Consider the following 25,952-nt stretch of genomic DNA (forward strand, 5'->3'; position numbering starts at 1 on the left):
GTTAAGGGGAGATATTCACGTGCATCAAAAGGAGCAAAGCCTCTTTTGTGAAGACAAGATGAAAGCCTTTTACAAGCGAGACCTGCTGGTGGAGAAGGCGTACTTTCAGATGGAACCTATGGGTTTACACTGATGGGTTAGATTTTTTTTACTACAATACATTTTGTTAAGAAGAAGGATTAAAGTATTTGCCAAAATGATTTGTGTTGACAAAATGGCTTAGTACATTTGGCAGATTTATTTTATGGAGCAGCATAAATTAAGGTGTCTAGGAACCGCCCCTTCCCCCACAAATGTGGGTTATAGCCAGTGAAACAATTTCAAGTATTTCAGAAATTCTATTTTTATTCACTTTGCAAACGTGCTTAGTTGAACTGCCAGTCACTGTTACATTTCCATTTCCAAGCAATTAATTAAAATCCCAAATCAGGGTGTGTTTTTTTTCTTGATCATGCCAGCAGGAATTGGTTGCCATGGAAATAGAATGATCAGTAGCATTTGGGGGTGGAGGGGAAATGGTCTGCATTTGGGCTTTTATTGCTGCAACATAAGTGAAAGTCTGGAGGTGCTTATTGGCTGAGCTGGGGAAGCGGGTGGCCCCCAAAAGTGCAATTGTCAATGGGCAAGGGTTCTCAGGATTACATTGTTTTTAAGGGTATCATGCTGATAATTGTAAAAGTCATTACCAATGGCCTTTTTCATTCCTTCTAGCTATATGTGAAAACCTGAATGTAACAGATCACAGAATATTCTCTGCTCTTAATAAGGATTTTCTATCTGTAATAAGCTATATTTGCAAAAACCCAACATTTTTTACCCCCGCTGGTCCACTAACTGTTAGATGGATAGCTCATTTTCAAACAATACAGCAGGGCCATGGTGTTTTACAAGAGTGATTGTACCTTGGAAGTATTAAAATGGCATGCGGGAAGTTTGTGTTTACACAAGGCATAATCCAAAACCCACTGAAGTCAGTGGAAAAACTTCCTTTTACGTCATCGGTTTTTGGGTCAGAGCCTTCTTTGAAAGGTAAATCACAATGTGCAGCATATGTCATCTAAAGAGAATCTATTAGACATAAAAATAGTCATTTTTCAATTGCAGACAAGGTTAAAATGAAGGTTGGTAGCAGCAAGGTTTTCTACATCATTAGACTGTTTAACACAGAAGAATTCAGTGCTTCACATGTGGTACTTATTAAGCTGTGCATGAAATCAGGAGATTGGTAACAGAATTACAACATGCTTAAGGTTACAGGTCATACACCAAATTTTATCCTGATGTATTAGCTATAAATTAATCTGAAAATAATTAGGAAAGAATCCAGATATTAAAAAAGAAAAGTTTTGGAGAATACTTGGATTTCATGTCATGCCATCGCACAAAATTCCACAGATGAGGAAGTCTAAAGACACTGAACAGTGTCCTAATTCTATTGTTGGGAAGGAGAAGGAGTCCTCTGAAACAAACTAGCTCCTGAGGTTCTTACTCCATTCCCCATCACAAATAACTCGCGCAGAACTCAGATCTTCTGTGACTTTAATTTTATTACTAATTCCACAGTCAGGTCTGATTTGTTCAAGTATGACTGGTCTGGATTTTGAGTGAGCAGGATTAAATGGTAAGTAATGAGGTAGGGTTTTATATTTGGATGCATCCATTTTCAGCAATCCCAACATGTAGTTTTCATTAATAGTTTACACTTCAATATTAAATTGGGGGCAATGAGGCTATCAGATCTGTCTGCCATTAATAACAGCCTTCCCAGATGTAAGAGGACTGAACCCACACGTACCCAACATCCTCCTCTTGGAAATAGCGTTGGGTAGATACCATCACTGGACCTAACCATGTCAGTTATACGATCAAGGGCTCATATTCCTGTACATCCAGCAATGTGATATATGCCATCATGTGCCAGTAATGTCCCTGTGCGATGTATATTGGACGAACCAGTCAGTCACTTAGCCAGAGAATCAATGCTCACAGATCAAACATCAGAAATGTACACACACAGAAACCTGTCAGCTAGCATTTTAATCAAATTGGCCATTCCCTTAAAGACCTAAGACCATACCTCTTACTACAAAGAGACTTTAACACCAGATTACAAAGGGAGACTTCAGAACTTTTTTATATGCTAAAATTTGACAGGTTGCGAATGGGCCTTAATATAGTTGATAATTACCTTACACATTACAAAAACAGCCTCTCCACTTTTTGATATTTGTAGTAACTCCAGATTAGCCATTTAATTGACTCTTACAATAAGCAATTTCCTCCTTCCTTGTTTCTTCCTTGTCCTCTCACTCCCACCTTCTGTTCTATGTAGCTGATTCATTAGTTTGTAATTTGTTTACTTTTTTCATTGTATCCCTCTGTTATATAATGGGCATGCCAATTCACTTTCAGAATATGATCTGAAGAAGTGTGTCTGCCCCATGAAAGCTCATCACCTAGTAAACTATCTTGTTAGTCTTTAAAGTGCTACCTGACTGCTATTTTTTTGTTTTGTTTTACCAAGATCAGACTGACATGGCTACCTCTCTGCTGCTTTGCCCCATCAGGCTCTATCTGTAAGTATTTATATGGCCCCTTCACCATAATATCTGAGCAGCTCACAATGTTCAATGTATTTATTAGATTTATTAGAGATGCTAAGTGACTTGCCCACCATCATAGAGGAAGTCTGGTATCTCCTGAATTAAACCCAGATTTCTCAAATCCTATGTTAATGTTCTGTAAGAAAAGACTCATCCACTATCATTCTAATGGGATAAACAAAAAACTTCAAACTTGAGTGACAATCCCAATTTTGTGGCTAAGCCCTGTCTTTAATTTACCAGGGCAGTTGTTTCATGACAGTGATCCTATGATAACTGTTCAAGTTTTCTAATCAGATTTTTTCACTTATATGAAAAACTTCATTCTTTTACTATCAAAAATAAAAAAAATAATTTAAACTATATAAATGTACATAAAATATATAACACCAAAAACATACCACACATGTGGATAACATATGACTATACATACATATATAATTAATATAAAATGCATATATATGTATGCTACTATTAAGTACTATATATTTGAGAGAGTTTGTCTGTCTGCCTGCCTGTTTGTTCAAGAACTCCTTCAAACTGGTTAAGAACTAGGACCATCACATTTAGAATGAAGCTTCTTCTTGACATAACTTTAAAGCAAGGTAAGGGTTTGGTAGTGCCAGCAGAATGGGATTTGCCTGGAATGGGATTGCTTCTCAAAAAACGATATAGAAAAGACACAGAATCACCAGGCAGGTGAAAGGAGCTGGCTAGGGGTGCACCGCTTCCTGCATGGGACTGCTCCAGCCCGAAGACCCCCACTCCAAAGCTGCCCCTTAGAGAGGGTGGGGGAACTGAAGCTTGCCCCCCGATTTGTATGAAAAACATTACTGGCAGTTTCCCTTTGTCAGGGAGCTCTGGGCAATGAGGGGATGTGGATCATTAGGTAGTGTGGAGTTTGTGGAGGTACTCGGGAGTAGGAGTGTAGGAGGTGTGTGTGTGTTCGGGCACTGGGGTGTCTATGTGGGGCATTAGGAATTTGTGGTGGGGCTGTGCAGGGGTGCTGGGTGGGAGGGAGTCTAAGGGCAGAGTGGTGCTGGATGTCAAACTGCACTTTCCACTCACTCCCTGACAAAGGGGAACAGCCAAAAATGTCCTTGTATGAATCTTGGGGGGAGCTTCAGTCCCCACAGTGCCCCATATTGGGCAGGTCCTAAGTTCGTCTGTCCCCTGAGCCTTTTCCCCTCCATTTGAATGGGTACGCATAAAACCACTCTGAAAAGAGACAGAATCATCAGACATGTGAAAAGGGTTTTCTGCAGGCAGCCCGCTCCCTCACCTAGGACTGCTTCAACCCCACGCCTTCTACCCCCCAAGGTGCCCATAAGGAAGGGAGGGAGGAAGGCCTGAAGTTCTCCTCCCGCCCCCCCCCCCCCCGATTCATACAGGGACATTGTTGGCTGTTCCCCTTCAACAGGGAAAGTGCACAGTTTGCTGCATTCCTTCCTCACTCTGGCTGGAGAATGCAGGGGCCAGACAAACCTGAACCTGCCTCATCTGGGAGACATGCACCCCTCCCCAAGCTATGCTTGCTGGAGCCGCAAAGGCCATGGATAGGTGCTTCTTGCCTGGCCCCAAGCTGCTGTGGTGAGAGAGGGCTGGATAGTCCTCTCTCCCCAGGGCAGCCTGCGTACTGAACCCCTCATCTCCAACTCCACCCCAAGGCAATGATTCAAATGAAGTATGCACATTTTCACTGTATTTTCCAAAAAACCATGAATTGAATTAAGAATCCTAGCAATATTGGGCATATCTTCTAGGGTATCACAAGATAAAAATGACATTAAGAAGCAGATAATATTGAGAAGTTAATTTGTGTAACAAGGTACAATGCTAATATATTGGTGTAATTCTTTTGGGAGGGAAAACAAGGATTATAAACCCAGCACATTCAGAAGTAAGATTAAACTTAAAACATCATCCAAATGTATTAATATATGCAAACATAGAGTTAGAGAATCCAGCAACTTGATCTCTGGCTTGTAATAGCACGATACAATAGCCAAATGTTTATGGCCATGAATGTTCTCTTTCACAATGGTCATCACCGCCCATTGTTCCCTCAGGGAAGATGATAGCCCACCATATTGTGAAGAATTGGAGGGCTGGACTGTGAGAAGACTGTGGCAATCTTTGTTAAGGATCAGCTATGATCTCAGTCCCAGTCAGCACAGTAGGAGGTGAAGGCCATTTTGAAAAGGGACAATCCTTCATGGAATTCCTCAAAGTAGAAAATTCTCTTTATCCTGTGCAGGAGACATTTTCAGTTATAAAGAATAGCAGCACAAAATAACCGTTAACCTTAACCAGAAATTTTAGTTTTAGACTATATTTGGTTTTCATGTGATATTTGAAGACTAGCGCATCTGATCATTTGGGAAAAATGTTTGATACAAGCTGCTAAATTTCTTAAACACCCATGTACAAATTCATTGTAACTCATAAATGAATTAATGTGTTTATTGTTAGTTCTCAAGAAAATCATTCCATGCTTAACGAACAAGTGCTGCAATTTGACAGAAGCTATGCATTCTTTTTTTCTGGACATAGTACCTGTATCCCCACTATTAGTGCACACTTCAACTCATTTTTAATTAAGGAGTCCTGGTTTTCTCCCGAGTGTTCCAAGTACTTCATAGTTACGTTTGCAGCCAGATTTGCACCTAACACCAGAATAAAATCCCACTAAGCAGTCAAATAATGGAATTTAGTTTCCATATTAAACATTCACTCTTCAGAGGTCAATTGAATTTTCTGTCACATTCTCTTGATGAAATATTTACCAACATTGTCAAAGAAAATGTTTAAAATGAGCCTTTAAAATGTCCTGATATACTCAAATGTTTTCAGACCCCTTTCAGATAAATAAACACAATCTCTGTAAATTACAATAATAATCTCTCTCTCTCTCTCATGCTCCAAGTCTTCTTATACATATACACCAAATTTCGTAACAACTAAAAACTAAAATGGAGCTATAGTGATTTACACCATCTGGATGCTTAGTTTTTTCATTTCCTGCTGCTGAGGATTGTGAAGATGTTGTGAATTATAAAAGTTCCATGAATGTATCATGAGCTTATTTATCAAAAAGTGAATGACAGAAATTTATCTCACTCCCCAGTTTACATTTTTCAGTCATTCAACAAGGGTGCATCTACACTGCAGCTTTTTTTCGGAAAAACAGCTCTTTTTCTGGAACAACAATATTTGCATCCACACTTCCATTGAGTTCTTTCGACAAAAAGTTGAAAGAATGGAGGGGTTTTCCTGACGGCAGTAAACCTCTTTCTACAAGGAAGAAGTTTTTTCTGAAAAATCTTTTTTTGGAAAAAGACATGTGTGGACATGGAAGAGGGAATTTTTTCGAAAGAAGAGGCCTCCAAGAAATAACACACGTGCCCTGGTGGCTGCTCTGTCCATACTATTCACAACTTAAATGCGAGATAGTGTCCAATCAATCTGGATGCTATCTTTCAAAAAAGCACATCTCTTTTTCGTTATGCTTTTGCTGTGTGGACGCTCTCTTTCAAAATAAGCTTTTCCGGAAGATCTCTTCTGGAAAAGCTTCTTCTGAAAGAAGCTTGCAGTCTAGATGTAGCCCAAGGGAGAAGAAAAAAATACCACGTGATTCTGATGACTAGCCATACAACACTGATCTTGGACACAGTGAGGTCTAGTGGACAGAGCCCTGCACTGGAAGTCTGTTAGGGTATGTCTACACTACCCCGCTAGTTCGAACTAGCGGGGTAATGTATGCATACCGCACTTGCTAATGAAGCCCGGGATTTGAATTTCCCGGGCTTCATTAGCATAAGCGGGGAGCCGCCATTTTTAAATCCCCGCTGCTTCGAACCCCGTGTAGCGCGGCTACACGGGGCTCGAACTAGGTAGTTCGGACTAGGGTCCTATTCCGAACTACCGTTACTCCTCGTTTCACGTGAAACGAGGAGTAACGGTAGTTCGGAATAGGACCCTAGTCCGAACTACCTAGTTCGAGCCCCGTGTAGCCGCGCTACACGGGGTTCGAAGCAGCGGGGATTTAAAAATGGCGGCTCCCCGCTTATGCTAATGAAGCCCGGGAAATTCAAATCCCGGGCTTCATTAGCAAGTGCGGTATGCATACATTACCCTCCTAGTTCGAACTAGGAGGGTAGTGTAGACATACCCCCAGGTTAAACCAGGGGTCGGATCCTATTTCTGTCTCTTAATCTGTTGTCTGACCATGGGAAAAGTCCCTTAGCCTCTCTGTGCCTGTTTCCTTTTCTGCCATGTCTCTAGATGGTAAAATCTTTTAGGCAGGGACAGTCCTTCACTTTGTCCATAGCATCCTGTGTATTTGTACTTTAGTTGTGTCTCTATTGGGGCCCCACCACTCTACTGAAATATAAATAATAACTATTAACAGCACTGCTCAGTCACTTTGTTTCTTTTGCAACCCCTTCCCTCATCCATGTTTGTATATTTAGACTATAAACTCTTTGGATAAAACAAATCAGATGAAAGGAGCAAGAGGAGGGGAAGCATTAACAACATCAGAACAAATTAATTATCTGAACATACCCAGCAGGCATTAACCACGTCGGACATATGATTAACCCTTTCCTAGAGGCCATATGCCCCACAATGATGCCAGAGGATACCCATCAAGATATGAAGGGACAGATTATCTTCATCTGATTTATGCTAAGTCATGGAGATCTGGGTACTCCAGTAGGAAATGCTTCTTCATAGTCCATTTACGGTTGCATTTTAGAATGAAATTTTGGTCGTGCATCGTGATGAACGAGTAAGGCAAAATGGTTTCTCACCTTTTTTGTTTGCATTCGTCTCTCTTAAAATAATAATTAAAAACAAACAAAAAAGTCCATTTTAAAACTGCAAAGTCAATGGGTGTCTCTCAGACCAGTCTCTGGTCATGAGTAACTCTGTGAAGATTTTGATCATCAATAGAATACAAAGCAATGCAACATCAAGTTCCCATTCTTGCCTTCCCTCACTCACGTACCATGAGACTAACTAGATTGGCTGGAAGTCCAGCCCAATGTTGCTCCTCCTTACATTATGCAAGGGTCAGATTTACACCTTGGATGCCCCTAGATGTAGGACTCATAGCCCCCCAATGACAGCTGTGAGCTGTGGGGTGCCCCTGCTGCCTATGTTCAATTCAGAGCTTCTAACTTATGCAAGTGATGGAGAGGGAGGGTACCCCACCACTTTTCATTTTTAGGCATCTTGCTGTCTGGTGCCCCTCTACCCACGGACCATCCACTGCCCAGCATCCCAACACACAGACTGCCCACTGCCACTGCCCAACATTCCCCACAATTCTCCCAGAGACCCACTGTCCCAAGCCCTGCCCTCCCCTCTACCCAGCCACACTCACTGGCCCAGCTAGAAGGTGGCTCTGTCCACCACAGCTGGACTGAATGAGGAGTGCTCAAGCAGAGCTACTTTACGCTGTCTCCCCTTCAGCAGTTCCCAGCCAAGTCCCAGTCAAACCCTCGGCTGGCAATGGCAAAATTTGAATTTTTAGGTATCCCTAGAAATGTGCCTTCTGTGCTTAATGGGAAATCGGGCTCTGCATCAGATATCAAGTCTCCTTTCAGATTCTGCTCCTTAGGCTTCTAGGCATGCCACATCTATCTATATTTAAAGATGTGTCAGATCCACTTATGTACCCCATTAATTCAAGGCATCTTGACAATCCCTTTAAATAGTTCTGATGTCGCCCCCAGGTGATAAACAAGGTAGCAAGAGCATGCTCCCAACTTAGCTAATGCCTGTCTCGTGACAGATCCAAGAATCACCCCCATCCCCATTTTGATCTTCCATGTCATCTGTGGTCAAACCCAAATCACATCAAATGTTCAGTAATCAGATGTGCTCTTAGAAGATGTAGCTCATATACTTGCAGAGAGAATCCATCTGCAAAGGCTGCCTGGTTCCCTCATGGACTTGTACAGTGCCCTTCCCTCAGCTACTGAATGGTCAAGACATTTGGTCAAACACACTTGACTTGACCATCAGTGTGAATACAATCGCAATTACAAAAAATATCCCTCATGCACTGGGATGCACTAGGTCATTGGGACAACTCCTGTGGATAAAGGTTTACAGGGGTCAGGCCTCAGGGATGTGTAAGGAGGAAACAAAAGAGCCTCTTGTTTTGAGTCCCCTTCAGAAATAGTTGTTCAGCCTTTGACGTGAATGCTTTATAGGTTTCATTCAAAGCCATGGTGCACTCCAACAAACACCCCTTTCAACCCAAAGATCTCAAAGTATGAGATCTTTCAAAGAGGGTTCCTATAGCGATGCAGAAATTCAGGCATTGTCTAGACGAGGAACATTGTATGTGTTTGTCTATAATGATGCAGCTCCACTGGTGGAAGATGTAGTACGGGCAAGGCACAGGTGTCTATACTGCTGTGTACGCTGACCTTGGTTAGCTGACACGATAAAGATTCCTTCTGGGAATTAGATATGATGCATGTCTGTTCTACAGTCTACTAGTGTCACACAGTGCTTGCAAATATTCCATGGTAGGAATGCTTGGATGCTAATGAGACTGAAACCGGGATTCCTCAAACTTAGCCTGGACCCAGACACTCAATTTGGATTCTTCTCCTCTTGTGCATCTTCACCACTCCTACAGGGGTAGCAGATCCACAGTCATATCAGTGCCTTCAAATGACACCCTTGGCCACCGCTGTGCAATCCCATTGTCTTGCTTGGGACAGGTGACTGGATGTCTAGCAAACCAGTCTGTGGATTGTGAATGATGCACAAGGAGGGAAGCTGTTTAGCTCATGCCTTCTTTACCCTCTTGGCTCTGTAGTGCGATCGGGAGTTAAAAGTACTGAAAGACTCTTGCTGGCACTAGGGTGAGATGACCTTAGCTGGACACAAGACATGTATCTGCTCACGATTTCCCCCCAATAATTTTCCACCGTGGAAACTGGAGCTCTGCACTCAGACCATAAGGTGACCTGCTTCCATTGTGGGGCAAGGATAATGGAATGGCCTGCTCAGCTGTAGCTAGGGAAGATTGAGGGGAATAAACTTTTAGATGACAACCTGAAACGGAGTCGATGATGAAATGAGATGAGCTTCAGAAGCTGAACATTTCTTACGTTCTCAATAATAAAAGCGATTAACAAAGCATTTTTAAGAGTGTTTTATCTGGCGTATCATGGAATAAAGATCTAGATATATGCAGTAATTAAAGATCAACTTTGATTTTGATAATCCTTTTTAATTGCTTTTTTAATTGTTGCAAAATTTTTAAACATTTCTGTGAAGTGCTCTGTGGAAAAACGCTGATGTAGAGAGATTAACTAATCAAGATCGCTCCATTCTGTTTGAATAACTAGAAAGGGACTTTGAGTGGGTAAGTGTAAAATAAATCTTCCGACTAATGTATTGCTCCATGTAATCTCATCTCACCTTCTGGGAACAATGTATGACAAATTAAAGCTTGGATCATGAAATGTCATACAAATCTGGCAGCACAATTTAAATCGGAGGGGGAAACTACTATTCTCTTGGTTCTTAATAGCCATAGAAAATTTCAATTACAAGAGAATCTTGACAAACTCTACCTTGAGGGGATGAAGTTTAAAAGTTTTTTTAACCATCTCCAGTGTCCCAAAGAATGTAGGTTGGTTTATCCATTCTGACCTGTGCATACTATCACAGATTCCAAGTCTGTTTGAAAGCAAGATACAAAATATGAACTATAAAACTGAAAATGTTCAGACAAAGAGATAAAACTCTTGCTCAATATGGGTCCAAAAATAAGATTATTTGAATTGGAGTGGACAAACTTGTTTTGCCTTACTTTCAACTTTATCAAGAACCGTGAGTTTGAAAGTATACCTTGAACTTGAAAATGTGAATATTATAGGGTTCATGGTATACTAAGAAAGGATGAAAAATAGGAACAGAGAGGTGTCAGAGAGAAAAAAAAAATCTCAGGAGAACATAGGATGAAAATGGAATAGAGTGGAAAATTTGTAAAGGGACAGGAGTAAGGAAGAAACACAGAGAATAGAGGGAAAAATTGTAATGAAGAAATAAATACAGATGAAATATACACCATAAAGATGTTTCTGATAGTTCTACTGCTGCTCTTGAATAGAACATGATTCATTGCATTAGCTAGAAAAGAGTGTGTTTGTTTTAAATTAATCGTTCTTGGGGGCAGTAGGAGAGCCATGGTTTAAAGTATGGGAAAAAAAACATTTAAAGTCTGGATGAAGTTTGTGAACACAGCAAGCTTTAAAAAATGAGCAGTTTTTCCAGCTTCCACATTGAGAAGTATGAGATTAAAAGTATGTGTGCCTCACATATTGTATCTACACTTCTGATGTTATGATCAAAGTTGAATAATTTAGGAGAAAAATAAGAATTTGTGTGCTTACCCTGAAATAGCTCCTTGCTCTGAATGGAAGTTCATTTTGGTAATAGATGATGTTTCAGAGGTCCAATATAATGCAAGGTGACTTTACTTTGTGTCTCTTCTTTCCTTTAAAAACACGAGTCAAGCATAGCCCTGGGTGAAACTTCTTTTAATTAAAAAATACAGATTTGGTGACAACAAAATGTTTTGCAGATTTGTGGAATTGTTCATCTGAATGAAAAAACCCAACACAAATCAGAAAATATCAAAATATTCTGAGTTTCGGAAGTGAAACATTTCAATTGTTCGATTCAAAATGACTTTTCACGTTACAATTTTCTTACTTTTTCTTTAAAAAAAATCCTTTAAAATATTCAAAATCAAAACTAATGCTTATTTTGTGATTCACTGAAAAGGTCTAAAAAAAATTGGAGTGTGTTTTTTTTCTAAGGAAGTTATAAAACTAGTCTCTGATCTTTCAAAGATATCTGTGTAAGCAGATCCTTGCAATAGGGACAGGTGGAGGAAGGATAACCTAGAGGTTAGGGTGCTGATCTGGAAGATCTTGATGAGATTCCCCATGGCCACAAATGTTTCTGATGTGATTTTAGGCAATGTCTTTCTGTGCTTTAGTTCCTCCTCAGTAAAATGAGGTGGATACTGATGCTTCCAAGGTTTTGGAGGTGCTCAGTTGCTGTGTTAGTGGGGGCCAAACATCTGAAAGCCCACCCCCACAGAACCCATGTTAACCTCTTCAGGAGATAAAGGTCTGCCTACTGTGATAGGTGTGGGATATTAGTGGGTTGTATGAATATAGACTTCAGTAGAATAATTCCAGCATGTCACACACTCTTACATCATTCTCAGCATATTTTCAAAAAGGCTGCTAATTTCCGACATTTACCCTGTTTCTGTTTTCCAGCAGTTAAACAAAAAACCTTCTCTTATTTATTAAACATCTAATTACATTTGAGATTCCCTTCAACAGAATTAAATCTAGACAAGTAGGTAATTCCTTGAACACTTATCACATGGCCAAGATTCATTTAAAAGAAATTATTTGATTTTGAAGTATTGCAGTTATAGTAAATAGGGAAAGCCACCTCCTTTTCCGAAGCAACTATTTGGGTAGCACATGGAATTAGCTTGAAAAATAGGCAAAATGGTGAATGACTGCTATTAAAAATTGTGTGTAGTCCTGTGAGACCTAAGAGACTTACAAATACATATAGATCATGAGCTTTCATGGGTAAATCCCACTTCTTCAGATGAGCTTTGACCACAAAAGCTCATGATACTATCTATGTATTTTTGTTAGTCTCTAATTAGGTGCCACAGGACTGCTCATTTTTAAAGTTACAGAAAAACATGGCTACCCCCCGAGACTAAAAATTATAACATTATTACTAGACATAGAAATTGCTTCTGTTTAAATTTCCAAATATGGGTATGTCTACACTACAAAGTTAATTTGAACTAACAGCCGTTAGTTTAATAGGCGCTACACAGGCAAATTGCTAGTTCGAACTTAATTCGAACTAGTGGAGCACTTAATTCGAACGAGGTAAACCTCATTCTACGAGGACTAAGGCCTAGTTTGAATTAAGTAGTTCGAATTAAAAATGTGAAATGAGGAGTAACGGTACTTCGAACTAGGAAGACTAGTTCGAACTACCTAGTTCGTGCCCCGTGTAGCCACGCTGCACGGGGTTCGAACCAGCGGGGTTTTAAAAATGGCGGCGCCCCGCTTATGCAAATGAAGCCCGGGAAATTCAAATCCCGGGCTTCATTTGCAAGTGCGGTATGCCTACATTACCCTCCTAGTTCGAACTAGGAGGGTAGTGTAGACATACCCTATGAGTGTAAAACAATTTAAAAAATGCTTTAAATGATACTGTCTGCTAAGAAGAATTTTAGATCTCAATTACAGCTTGTACCTTATTTGTCATTTAGCATTTGTGTCCTTCAGATTTCCCTAATTGCTAGATCTTCTTGAAGAAAATGCGATGATACCATTCAAATACACAGCTCCATTGACATCAGCTTAGCAAATCATCCCCTTGCCACAGGTTTTGAACAAAATATTCTGATTTATCATTTAGAAATGACATTTTGTTTCAGTTGTTGAATAGTATACATAATAGCTGTTTTGTCATGTAATACCAATTTGAAAATGAAATATTTTAATGAACCCCAAGCATTTTTTTTCTTGAATTTTCTGATTCAAAGCAAAGGCAGATTTTGAAACCTTGAAGTCTTTTCTCTTCTCCCCATAGCTCTATTTATTAACACGTGTGTGTGAGAGAGAGAGAGAGAGAGAGAGAGAGAGAGAGAGAAAGTGTGTGTGTGTGTGTGTGTGTGTGTGTGTGTGTGAAAGAGAGAGAGAGAGAAAGTGTGTGTGTGTGAGAGAGAAAGTGTGTGTGTGTATGTGTGTGAGAGAGAGAGAGAGAGAGAGAGAGAGAAAGTGTGTGTGTGTGAGAGAGAAAGTGTGTGTGTGTGTGTGTGTGTGTGTGTGTGAGAGAGAGAGAGAGAGAGAGAAAGAGAGAGAGAGAGAGAAGCAAAATGCAGGACAATGTAGCACTTTAAAGACTAACAAGATGGTTTATTAGATGATAAGCTTTCGTGGGCCAGACCCACTTCCTCAGATCAAATAGTGGAAGAAAGTAGTCACAACCAGATATACCAAAGGATACAATTAAAAAAAATAAACAAATATGAAAAGGACAAATCACATTGCAGAACAGGAGGAGGATGCGGGGGGGGGGGGGGGGAAGGAAGGTAAGTGTCTGTGAATTGATGATATTAGAGGTGGGGAGAGTGGGATGTTTGTGAGTTAATGGTATTAGAGGTGATAATTGGGGAAACTGTCTTGGTAATGGGTGAGATAGTTCAAATGTTTGTTAAGTCCTTGTTGGCAAGTGTCGAATTTTAACATGAATGACAGTTCAGAGGATTCCCTTTCAAGTGCAGATGTAAAAGGTCTTTGTAGCAGAATGCAGGTGGTCAAGTCATTGAGAGAGTGTCCTTTCTGGTTAAAATGGCAAGAAACTGTTTTCTCTTTGTGATCTTGTCTGATATCTGTTTTGTGGGCATTAATCCTTTGGCGAAGTGTCTGAGATGTTTGTCCAATGTACATAGCAGACGGACACTTTCGGCACATGATAGCATAGATTATATTTCTGGATGCACAGGAATATGTGTTCTTGATCTTATAACTCACTTGGTTAGGTCCAATAATGGTATCAGCAGAATGAATATGTGGACAAAGCTGGCACCGGGGTTTGTTGCAAGGGAAGGTACCAGGGTTGGTATTAGTGTGGTATGTCCTGTGGTGGTTGGTAAGAATCATCTTGAGGTTAGGTGGTTGTCTATAGGAGACTATGGGTCTGTCTCCCAGAGCCTCTTTGAGTATGGTATCCTGTTCCAATATAGTCTGTAGTTTATTGATAATGTGTTGGACAGGTTTAAGAGAGAGAGAGAAGAACTTTTGAGTGGTCATGAAGTCCAGTCCCCTTCACTCATGGCAGGACTAAGCATTAAGAAAATGTATTTGGTTACATAAAATATTAAAGACTAGTTAATCTTTAATATATATCTTGGATTTCCATCCATAAATGTCTGTATAATTTTTTCCAGCTATTTAGAAACCTTTCTCCCTCTATGCAAACTACAAGAGGCAATCATAATAACTTTCAGGGATCACTTGCATGCATAGGCAGCAAGTAAACATTTGCTGGGTTAGGCCTTGTTTCATAATACCCATCCAGCTTTATCTGATGGAGAGATTGAATATGTATGTGCCTAATCATTTGAAAAAGAGTTTCTAAACTCACTGACCATTCAAGATCTCAGAATGGTCACTGGTGAGTATGGCATGTTTAGTAAGTTATCCTTTTTTGTATGAACCCGGATCGCGGGATTTTCAATTATGTGTTTGGTAAATCAGAATTTGCTCCTCCTAGCAACACACCTTTAATTCCAACCAAGACATGGTGCAAGAAAACCAAAATCTTATATATTACCATGTTCATCAGCCTCCAACTTTCAGGAAATATTAAAATTTGCAATAATTTTTAAATGAAAAGTTTTACTTCCTTCCAACAAGAAAAGGATGGATAAAATCAATTGATTTTCCCCAGTGATAATGTCCTCAGTGTACTTCTATGAGTGTTTTGTAATATAAACACAGGTGTCAAGGAAAATGGTGTGAGTAACATAAGTGAAGTATGACTTACGTATTCCAACATTCTGAAAAGAGAGAACTTAAAATAAGGTAAACACGACCTAGGGCTAGTGTCACCCATTCTATGGGATGTCATTTGAAGACTTGTTGGAATGTAGCATTTATGAAACCTTGGGTTAGATCTTCAGCTCGTATAAATCGGCGTAGCTCTCTTGACTGCAACAAAGTTACTAAGCGCTACACTAGCTGAGGATCTGAGCTGATCTTTCTGATGTTATGTTAGAAAATACCTAACAAAAAAACACACATCACTTCTGAGAGACAAACTGATATTTTTAAACTTAAAAAACAACAAATAGTCTGGCAGCACTTTATAGACTAACAAAACATGTAGCTGGTATCATGAGCTTTCGTGGCCCAGCCCACTTCTTCAGATGACCAGAGTTTTGAGTTTAGGATGCTCAGACCCAAAATAAATGGGGGAGAATGGAAAGGGGGGGGGAATTTAAGGGGGCAGGAAACAAAGAGCAGAGGGTATGTAAATATCAAAGAGAAAACTTTCATAACCTTTGTTTTATTGAGTTAAGACATGTTGATTCATCTAAAACAGGGATGGGGCCTATTATGAAGATTCCCTATGCCTTACCTTTTCTTGGTACATAGGATTTAGCCCTGGAAAGGGAGGGTTAAGTTCTGTAGGAGCCTCTTGTTGCAATTTGGTCAGCGTGTTGCTACTTTTTCATCTCACAGATGGAGATTGAGTAACCTCATCTGCTTACTAGCGCAGCCCCCCTAGAGTCCTCAGCTACATTCCTTTCCTGTTCACTGAAGACTTTATTTGGTGATTGCTAAGAGCAGATACTACTGCGGGAAAACCTGGCAGTCCCCAGCTTGACACAAGAGACGCCCTTCTTTCCCCCACACAACAGCCATCGCACATCTCCAGGCACCCAAGGCATAAGATTGGAAAGGTGGCTGGCATGCCTCAGCCTCTGACTATTATTAGAAAAGCAGAAATAGCTGCCCTAGACCAGCGTGCCATGGGAGAATTGAACTGCAAAGCAATTAAATCCATCTTTAGTTGCAACTTGTTAAGGCATCTTGAGACAGTGTCACTTCCGTGACCTTGCAGAATGTCTACAACATTGCAGAAACATGTTCCTCTTTGTAGCAAGAGAAGTGTTCTTATGCTATTCTCTCTCTCCGACCTAGCCCTCCTCCTCTTTCCCTGAGCAAATCCCCATAACAAATAAAGTTACACTTCAAGACTGGATTACGCAGGCTGTTAGGTTTGCATGCCAATGTTTACTTTAAGTTAAAAATGATACTTCAGAGAATTCGAATAATATGTTTAAAGTATTTCCAGGTTATTGCTTTGCTTGTATTTGGTTTGGCACTGATTCCCTCCACGGGTATGTCAGTTTTGAAGGAGAGATGAATGCCGCTCCGTTACAGCCTGGGCCTATTGATCATCCGTTTAACATCTGTTTGCTTTGTTTATGTGCAGTTTTGAAGGGATTCACTGAGAAGTTAAGAGCATTGACTGTAGCAAAATTTCTTCTACAGGAACTTGCTGGCAGTTGGGGAAATACTCAGTTATGGCACCAAATTCTAAGAATGATTATTATAATTATTAGTACCCACAGGAGTTATGTATAAATCAACAGTCCTTTTTGGTCTTAAAATCCAGGTTTCTATGCAAGCCTTTCACCCAATGTATCACTATAGTGGCTTATTTGGGAGTAGAACCTAGTTTTCCTGAAACCCAATCTATCCACTAGGTCACCTCTCATATAACAGAATTTAAAACAACAACAACATTTCATCCCAGGTGTTTTCATTGTCTATGAAAGAAATCTGAGGTAAAACCCTGACCCAGTCACACTTTGTGGCAAAACTCTCATCGAATTCCAGGGAGTCAGGATTCCACCCATGGTGTGGTCTTTTCTCATGACTTTTCTATTGAACTCAGACATTGCTGTGGTGCATATATCATTTATTTCCCCAATTAATAACAAATGCATCTGGCAACAAATGCCGTTTCAAGTGTGGCACTTCGAAATCCTAGTAAACCGGTGAGTGCATATGAGCTTCAAATTGTCTGCCAATCTTAACCAACCGATAGCATATAATCAGGGAAGACGGAATACTAACCTCTCCATTCTGTGCTTATGCATGGAGATGCAGTTGACACAGTGTACTGCATACACTGATTGAAAAAGTTCCATGTTTGTCTATGAAAAGTGACATTTTGACAAAATGGAAATATGTATGAACAAATTCCAATGTTCATTAAAAAGGGTTGGGTTTGTTGTACAGGTTGAACCTGCCTGGTTTGGCATCCTATGGACCTGAGTGGTCCCGAACCAGAGAGTTTACTGGATCAGAGGAGGTCAAAGGTCCCCTGCTGCCCTTGTCTAGTAGGGCTCACAGCTGCTGCCTTCCCCAGCCCCCGATCACCACTGGACTTGCACCTTCCAGCCCGGCTAGCTGCCAGCCTGACTGGGGTTCCCCTGAAGCTGATCCAGCTGGGGGCTTTCCAGCCATCACCGGTCCGTTTGCAGCCAGTCCAGTCTGGGGCTTCCTGGCTGCTGCTGGTCCCTTCACAGCTGGCTTAGCCTGGGGCTTCCCAGCCACCAGTGCCCCCCTGGCACTGGCCCCACTTCAACTAACCCATCAACCCTCTTGATGGGCTCCCAGAATTCCCAGCTTCTGGGACTCTCTGACCAGCAATATCCACAGTCCTTGCTGGTCTGTGGATGTTGCCGGACCAGAGAGTCCCGGATTTTGGAGGTGCAAATGGTACTTGTGCTGGTGGGAATGTTAACTCCTAGTGGCACTCCAGATAGGCCAAAAGGCATGAAGGGAAATGAAATGCAGTTTACTAGTCCTCCAGGTTGAGGGAGGAGCAATAGCCCAGCAACCTATAAAGTTGAATTGCAGAAACACAGTAAAATAGCCATTCCAGCAAACAGAATGATAGACAATGCAGTGCCTCCTTCATGCCTGTGATGGGAAACTGTTAACAACTCCAAATTGGGCTCTTTGGCAACCAGCACTCTGGTCACTCAAAGCACCCAGGGCATAGGCTACATAAATGTAGCAGGAAGAATTTACATCTGCTGGTAGCCTGATGAGTTCATAAGGTCCTTGGTTCACCAGCTGGAGAATCCAGCAAGGATGACAGGCAGCATAAAAAGTCAACACAGAGGGTATGTCTAGACTTCTATGCAAGGAAGTTTGCAGGATCTGTTGAAAAAGGCTTTCTTTCTCAACAGATCCCCCTCTAGGGTACGTCTAGACTACATGCCTCTGTCGCCAGAGGCATGTAGATTAGGCTACCCGACAGAGTAAAATGAAGCGGCGATTTAAATAATCGCCGCTTCATTTAAATTTACATGGCTGCCGCGTTGAGCCGACAAACAGCTGATCAGCTGTTTGTCGGCTCAGCGCGATAGTCTGGACGCTCCCCTGCCGACATCAAAGGGAGTTGTCGACAACCCAGGTATGCCTCCTGGGATGAGGCATACCTGGGTTGTCAACAACTCCCTTTGATGTCGGCAGGGGAGCGTCCAGACTATCGCGCTGAGCCGACAAACAGCTGATCAGCTGTTTGTCGGCTCAACGCGGCAGCCATGTAAATTTAAATGAAGCGGCGATTATTTAAATCGTCGCTTCATTTTACTCTGTCGGGTAGCCTAATCTACATGCCTCTGGCGACAGAGGCATGTAGTCTAGACGTACCCCTAGACTGCCACTTTTTGCCGACAAAGTGCTGAGTCGGCAAAACGTAGTGGCCATTTTTATGCAAATTAGGCATGGGATATGTAAATCCCTGCCTCATTTGCAATGTCGACCTGCCTAATCTGCATCCCTCTGCTGACAGAGGGATGTAGTCTAGACATACCGAGAAAGTAGTAAAGGGCTCCTCCTAACTACTTCTGTATGGTTGTATTATACCTGGTGTTCAAGGAAACAAACAATAAACACATGGGAAATGCAGCTTGGTAGACATGTGTGCTACTTAATTCACCAAGAGGGCTTACCAGCAAGGGTTTTCCTAGAGCAGAAGAGCCCATTCATAATGCCCTAAATGCCATCTCAGGAAAGATTCAGATTCAGAAACCCCCATGTAGGTGTGTTTACACAGGAATTTGGAACGAAACTGTTTTATAAACCAATTGAAATGAAATTGATGCCATCTTTTGTGTGTAAGCAATCCCCATATTTTCTTTGTCTTGCTCTGTGTGCAACATGCTTAATGGTCCTCCTAGATGATACAAGGGTATATCTGTCCTAGAACTGGAAGATGTAACTTCTGCTTTCAAGTAGGCATATTTTGCTTACTCCATCTGTGCTAGTGCATTAAAATAGAATTGCACTGTGGCAGCACAAGCAGTGGGAGGAGCTAGCCATGTGAATATGTGTCTAGGGTCTCTGATGGGTCCTGTTTAGAGCTGCTAGGTCCTTCTTCTGTTTGTGCCACTGCAGCTGTGCTTCTATGTTTAGCGTACTTTCTCAATCAGAGCTATCATAGATATATGTCCTGGAAGTTATACCTTCAGCTCCAATGTAGATATATCTAATGGGAAGACTGGGAATGTACATAGCTCTGCGCAGGAATGAGGTCTCAAAGAACTTCACAGAACCAAATGACCATGCTTAAAATTCTCCAGCAACATTTCTGGAAACTCCTTTTTAAAAGGGAGGGATGTGGGCAGTTATAGCATATGAAATTGAATGCTAAAAATGCCTGGACTCTGTAAATATTTGGGGAGAATATAGGGATGAAACCATTCATGTGTGCTTTATTAGGCTTTAAATAATGGGCAAATGCAAAGAAAGGAAGACCTGGTCAAGTTAATTAACACTTAGTCAAAGAAAAAAAGAGACATACCAGGACTTTTAGGAGTACCATGATATCGAGATAAAGGAATAAATCATTAATTGGTTATCTTATTACAGCTACAGAAAGAGCCCTTCCAAGGTCACCATGACTTTGACAGTGACCACAGCTATATCGCTCTTAGGAACTGAAAGTGAAAGAGCAAAACACAAAAGGAGAATGGAGATAAGGAAATTGGATATGTAATTATGCAAAGGTCTTTAGGGAGGGTCAGATGATTGCAAGACAGGTCAAAGGGCAAAGTATGTAATCAAAATGGCTGAAATAATAGTGATCTGTACATCTATTGTCCCCTTTCAAACTGACATCAAAGAAACCTGAAAGTGGCTTTAAGAAGATAAGTAAGAGGATAGGAATAGAAATAAAAAAAATAAGCTAATGAAAAATGTACCAGAAAAAGAGATGCAAACATTTAAGCTAAGGTACAGGTGAACAATAAAACAAGTATTTGCAGGCTTTGCTTACTTGAATAAATAATAACAGCAGAAATTAATTCAATGGCTGCATTAACATGTATTTTTTCCTGTTTTCATGCTTCTTAAACAATTTGTCTTTTCTAATAGGTTGAAAGTGGGAATGGGTGTAAAAGAAGGACAGACCTTTGCTCCCTCATAGTATTTTAGCATCTCAGATATATTACTAATCTCTAGATGTTTACATTTATCTATTCGTGCTTCTGCTCTTTCTAGTTTTGGCTGAATGTGCTGTGTTCCACCCTTCTGAAACAGGGAAGCATAGAGTTAGAAGTCTCACAGATATTCCGATCTGTTCTCATATTCCAGACGCAAGATGTGTTTTGATGCATAAGAAAGCAAACAATCCTTGGAACAAATTTCATGCGATGCTCTTCATTTCAGTTCCATGGGCAGGCAGGTGTTCCCCCTTTCATTTTGTAGTGTCCCTTGTGGTAGAGAATAGAAGAGACAGGCTTAGATGATTTTTTACTAAATCAGTTCTACGAATAAAAGCCCTAGTGTGGATGTAGGCACACCAGGATCAAGGTGTCTTATGCTGACATAATGATTCCCTCTTCCATATGGGAATACAAGCTTGTCTATACCATGCTTATAAGAATGTCAAGTAAGGCCACGTCCACAGCTTTATAAAAAAATCAAGACAGTGCATGTCTACTGCTTCTTCTCACCCATTAGGCCAAAAATAATGTCAACAAAGGGGGAGGGATAGCTTGGTGGTTTGAGCATTGCGCTGCTAAACCCAGGGTTATGAGTTCAATCCTTGCAGAGGCCATTGGGGGCAAAAATATGTCAGGGATGGTACATGGTCCTGCTGTGAAGGCAGGGGACTGGACTCAATGACCTTTCAAGGTCCCTTCCAGTTCTAGGAGATAGGCAATCTCCATTAATTTAAATTAGGTTAGTTTGGCATGATTTGTTCTCAACAAATCCCTATTGGTCATTTCTTAGTACCTTGTTGTCCTTGGGGGGTATGTCTACACTAGCCCCCTAGTTCAAACTAGGGTGGCTAATGTAGGCTTTCGAACTTTCAAATGAAGCCTGGGATTTAAATATCCCAGGCTTCATTTGCATGTTCCCAGGCAGGCGCTATTTTTATATCTCCTTAGTTCGAACTGACTGCCCGTGGCTACACGTGGCAGTCAGATGTTAATCCAAACTAAGTCCTTATTTTGAATTAACTGTTACTCCTCCTGCAATGAGGTGAGATATTTAAATCTCGGGCTTCATTTGCAAGTTCGAATGCCTACATTAGCCACCCTAGTTCGAACTAGGGGGCTAGTGTAGACATACCCTAGGTCAGGGGTGTCCAAACTTTTTTCAAAGAGGGCCAGATTTTATGAAGTGAACATGCGTGAGGGCCGACCATTTTGCCTGACATTCTTTGAACCATTAAAATTAAACGCAAATTAACTATTTTATGCAAAGTTTATTGCAAACGGCATACTTTTCATTTCGTCACATGGATGACAAATCTAAACAGGTGTTAAATCACTCTGCCTTTCATATCTGAAGGCCAGATGAAAAAAAAATCCAGGAAGCTGAAATATATGTCAGGAACATTGTAAAGTACATTACATATTATTGGTAATAAAGGTTGTCTGTCAACTTTTAAGTTCAAAAAATATGAACAGGAACATAACACCAAGTATACATGTTGTGTCCAAATATATTTATAACTGATTTAGACCAACTGACATTAACTGAGATTTTACAATGTATTCATCTCAATACATATGGATTCGTTGGGGGCCATAAAAGATAGATATTGCCAAATTACCTGGTGGGCCGTATTAAACCGGAACACGGGCCGCAATTGGCCCGCAGGCCAGACTTTGGACATGCCTGCCCTAGGTGATTACAAACTGATAGCTTTATCATTTGTTCTAGTATCATTTCAGATATCTAACTTCATCTGTCTAGTCTATAATTTCCCAGGTCCTCATGGTTCCCCCTTTTAAAAAGAGGTATTGTGTTTTCCCTTCTCCTCTCCCCTGAGACATCACCTGTGCTCTGAGAGCTCCTGAAGTGAATCATTGGTGATTCTGAGATAGTACATTGCATCTAGGCTCCATGCTTGTTATTTATTTATTGTCTTTTTACTGAGGTAGTATGGAAGCTCCGTGTGTTGACCAGGACCTTATTGCTCAAGGTGCAGTTCACACTAGGGTTTTAATGACATAGGGATCCTCTGCACTGAAATATGACAGGGTAGACAAAACCTATGCTGACGGGATGGGTTCTTCCCTCAGAATAGGAAATCCTTCTCCCTGAAAGGTGGTAGCTAGGGTCATGGACAAATACTTCCATCAATTTAGCTATGCCTACAAGGGGGGGGGGGGGTAAACTGGCATAACTGCATTGCTTGGGAGTCTGGATTTTTCACACCCATGAATGAAATAGCTGCATTGGCCTAACTCTTTAGTGTAAACCAGGCCATATGTAAGCAGGGGGAATGGGCCTGATGCTGAGGGGAACTTTTTTGGCTTCTACACTATGCTGGTGAAACGGGCTAATGAAAGGATCCGAGTCCCTGCTCCGATTTCCGTTACCCAGAGGCCTGCCTCATCTTGACGCTCCTGTGTGGCAGCGTCCTTATAACCCCAACAAGGCTGGGCTGAGGATTCCTTAGGGTCTCCAACCTTGTTGTGATGACCTAGGAGAGGAGCTGGCATGCTCTTTCCTCACTCGATGCTTCTCTGGCCCACTGCTCATGATAAACAGTTCAAAGCAAACACAATTTATTAAAGAGCAATCGACTTTAAGAAATAAGGAAAAAGTGAGAAGGGTGAAAGGAAAACATGTCCCTCTGCTCACTGGAATGTCAGGGCAATTCGCAGTAGGTCTCAGGCCTCCTCGTAGGTCCCAGGCCTCCTTTCCAGGCCCTGGCTGTGCCCAAGGATGCTTTGTGGTTCAAACATTTGCTCTGGTGATGGCCACATGCCTTCTCCCCAGCGTCAGCGCTCTAGTTAAGGTTACAATTCCCCTCCCAGTCTAGCCTGTAAGACCTCTTGGCTGGTGGGGTCTCCCTGTGCTGGCCCTCTGTCCAGGGCCCTCCTGTGCTTTCCCCAGCTGCTCACCTCACCCAGCTCTGGATTGCCCCAGTCCCAGCTTTACTCTCTGCTGCTCTGCCTCTAGCTCTGCTTCCCTGGCCCCTATGGCTTCATGGCTGCAGCTTTGCTCCCAGTACAGGCTCTGCTCTCTGTGCTCTGTCTCTGACTTCTTCTGGATGGCACAGCTCTGCTCCCCATCCAGGGCTGGCCTTACTATGAGGTGAACTGAGGGGCTGCCTCAGGTGCCAGACTGTGGGGTGGGGGCGGGGTAACACTAGGACACAGAGTGTAGAAAATTGTGTCTGCTGCTGGTGCAGTGGAGGGGCATGGGGGCATCATTTGAGCTCCCTGCCCCAGGTGCCAAAATGTTGTGGGCCAGCCCTGTCCCCATCTCAGCTCAGGTCCCTGCTCTCTCCTTAGCTCATCCCCACTCTGTCTGGGTATGTCTACACTACAGCACTAATTCGAACTAACTTAATTCGAATTAGTTAATTCGAACTAAGCTAATTCGAACTAGTGCATCTAGAACTAAAAACTAGTGGACCCTGAACCGAGGTTGAGGCTGGCCGGAAGCAGTGCCAGCAGGGCATCAGCTTAGGACTTAGAGCGTGGAGCTGCTGTCTCAGGCTAGCTGAGGGCTGTGCTTAAAGGGACCCAACCCCCACCCCAGACAGACAGTTCTCAGGGCTTCCCCACTTGCAAAGCAGTACTGGCTTGGAGTGCCCTGAGTGCCCACACTGGGCATATCACAGCACTCAGCCATCAGCCCGGATGCACTTGCCGCAGGCTGCCATCCGGGGGGGGGGGTGTCAACCGGGGGGCAGCAGGAGAGCTTCCACCCCGAGAAGCCTGCAAAGCCACCCCAGTCCTCCCCATTGGGGGCTCGTCCCCCATTCCTCCCTCACCTCCTTCCACTTACCCCTCCCTAGTCCCCCTTCCTGATGTACAAAATAAAGGACACGTGTGTTCAAAAATAGATACTCTCTTTATTGAACAAAACTCGGGGAGACTGGGAAAAGGAGGTGGGAGAGGGAAAGCGAGAGGGTGGGAGAGGGGAGGGCAACTATAAAGATCAGGGGTTTGGAACAGGTCCCATATGCAGAGAGGCTAAAGAGACTGGGACTTTTCAGCTTAGAAAAGAGGAGACTGAGGGGGGATATGATAGAGGTCCATAAAAGCAGGAGTGGTGTGGAGAGGGTGTATAAAGAAAAGTTCTTCATTAGTTCCCATAATAGAAGGACTAGGGAACACCAAATGAAATGAATGGGCAGCAGGTTTCAAACTAATGACAGAAAGTTCTTCTTCACAAAGCAAATAGTCAACCTATGGAACTCCTTGCTGCAGGAGACTGTGAAGGCTAGAACTATAACAGAGTTTAAAGAGAAGTTAGATCAATTCATGGAGGTTGGGTCCATGGAGTGGTATTAGCCAGGGGGTAGAAATGGTGTCCCTGGCCTCTGTTTGTGGAAGGCTGGAGATGGATGGCATGAGACAAATGGCTTGGCCATTGTCTTCGGTCCATCCCCTCCAGGGTCCCTAGTGTTGGCCGCTGTTGGCAGACAGGCTACTGGGCTAGATGGACCTTTCGTTTGACCCAGTACGGCCATTCTAAGCTCAGGGCTCAGGGTCGGGGGTCTCACTGGACCACCTTGATTTTCATGCAAACCTGCTCCTGGGTGGCCAGGCTGGCAGCTATCCTGCCCTAGACGGCCACTTTCCTGTGCCTAGTGCGGAGGTCGTGGATGAGGTCCACGATCTCCGCACTAGACCAGGTGGGTGCCTGTCTCTTGCGGACCAGGGCAGGCTCCTGGGAGCCGCCTGCCTGGTCCCGGGAAGAGGCAGAGGGCTGGGTGGCAGCAGGTGGCTGGTTCGTGCCGTGCCAGGTGCAGGGTCTGCTGTTTGGGTGCTGGCAGGCTTGCACCTGGCACGGGCACCGTAGCCAGACCGTGCCCCTTTAAGGGCTCCGGGGCCGGGAGGGGGCAGAAGAGTTTCCCTGGTGGTGCCAAGAGTGGCCACCAGGGAAAGCTGGGAAGGGCTAGCCTCCCACTAGTTCGAATTAAGGGGCTACACAGCCCTCAATTTGAACTAGTTAATTCGAACTAGGCGTTAGTCCTCGTGGAATGAGGTTTACCTAGTTCGAATTAAGTTTGAACTAGCGGTTTGCTAGTGTAGCGCCTATCAAAGTTAATTCGAACTTACGTCTGTTAGTTCGAATTAACTTTGTAGTGTAGACATACCCTCTGAGCCAGGCAAAGCCAGCTCACATGGAGGACTGGACCTCCTCTCACCCAGCCTCCTGACCCCCTCATTAGCCTTCCCACCCTGCCAAT

The sequence above is a fragment of the Pelodiscus sinensis genome, chromosome 1 (genome assembly GCF_052426305.1).
Source record: "Pelodiscus sinensis isolate ZL-2025 chromosome 1, ASM5242630v1, whole genome shotgun sequence".
Lineage (NCBI taxonomy): Eukaryota > Metazoa > Chordata > Testudines > Trionychidae > Pelodiscus > Pelodiscus sinensis.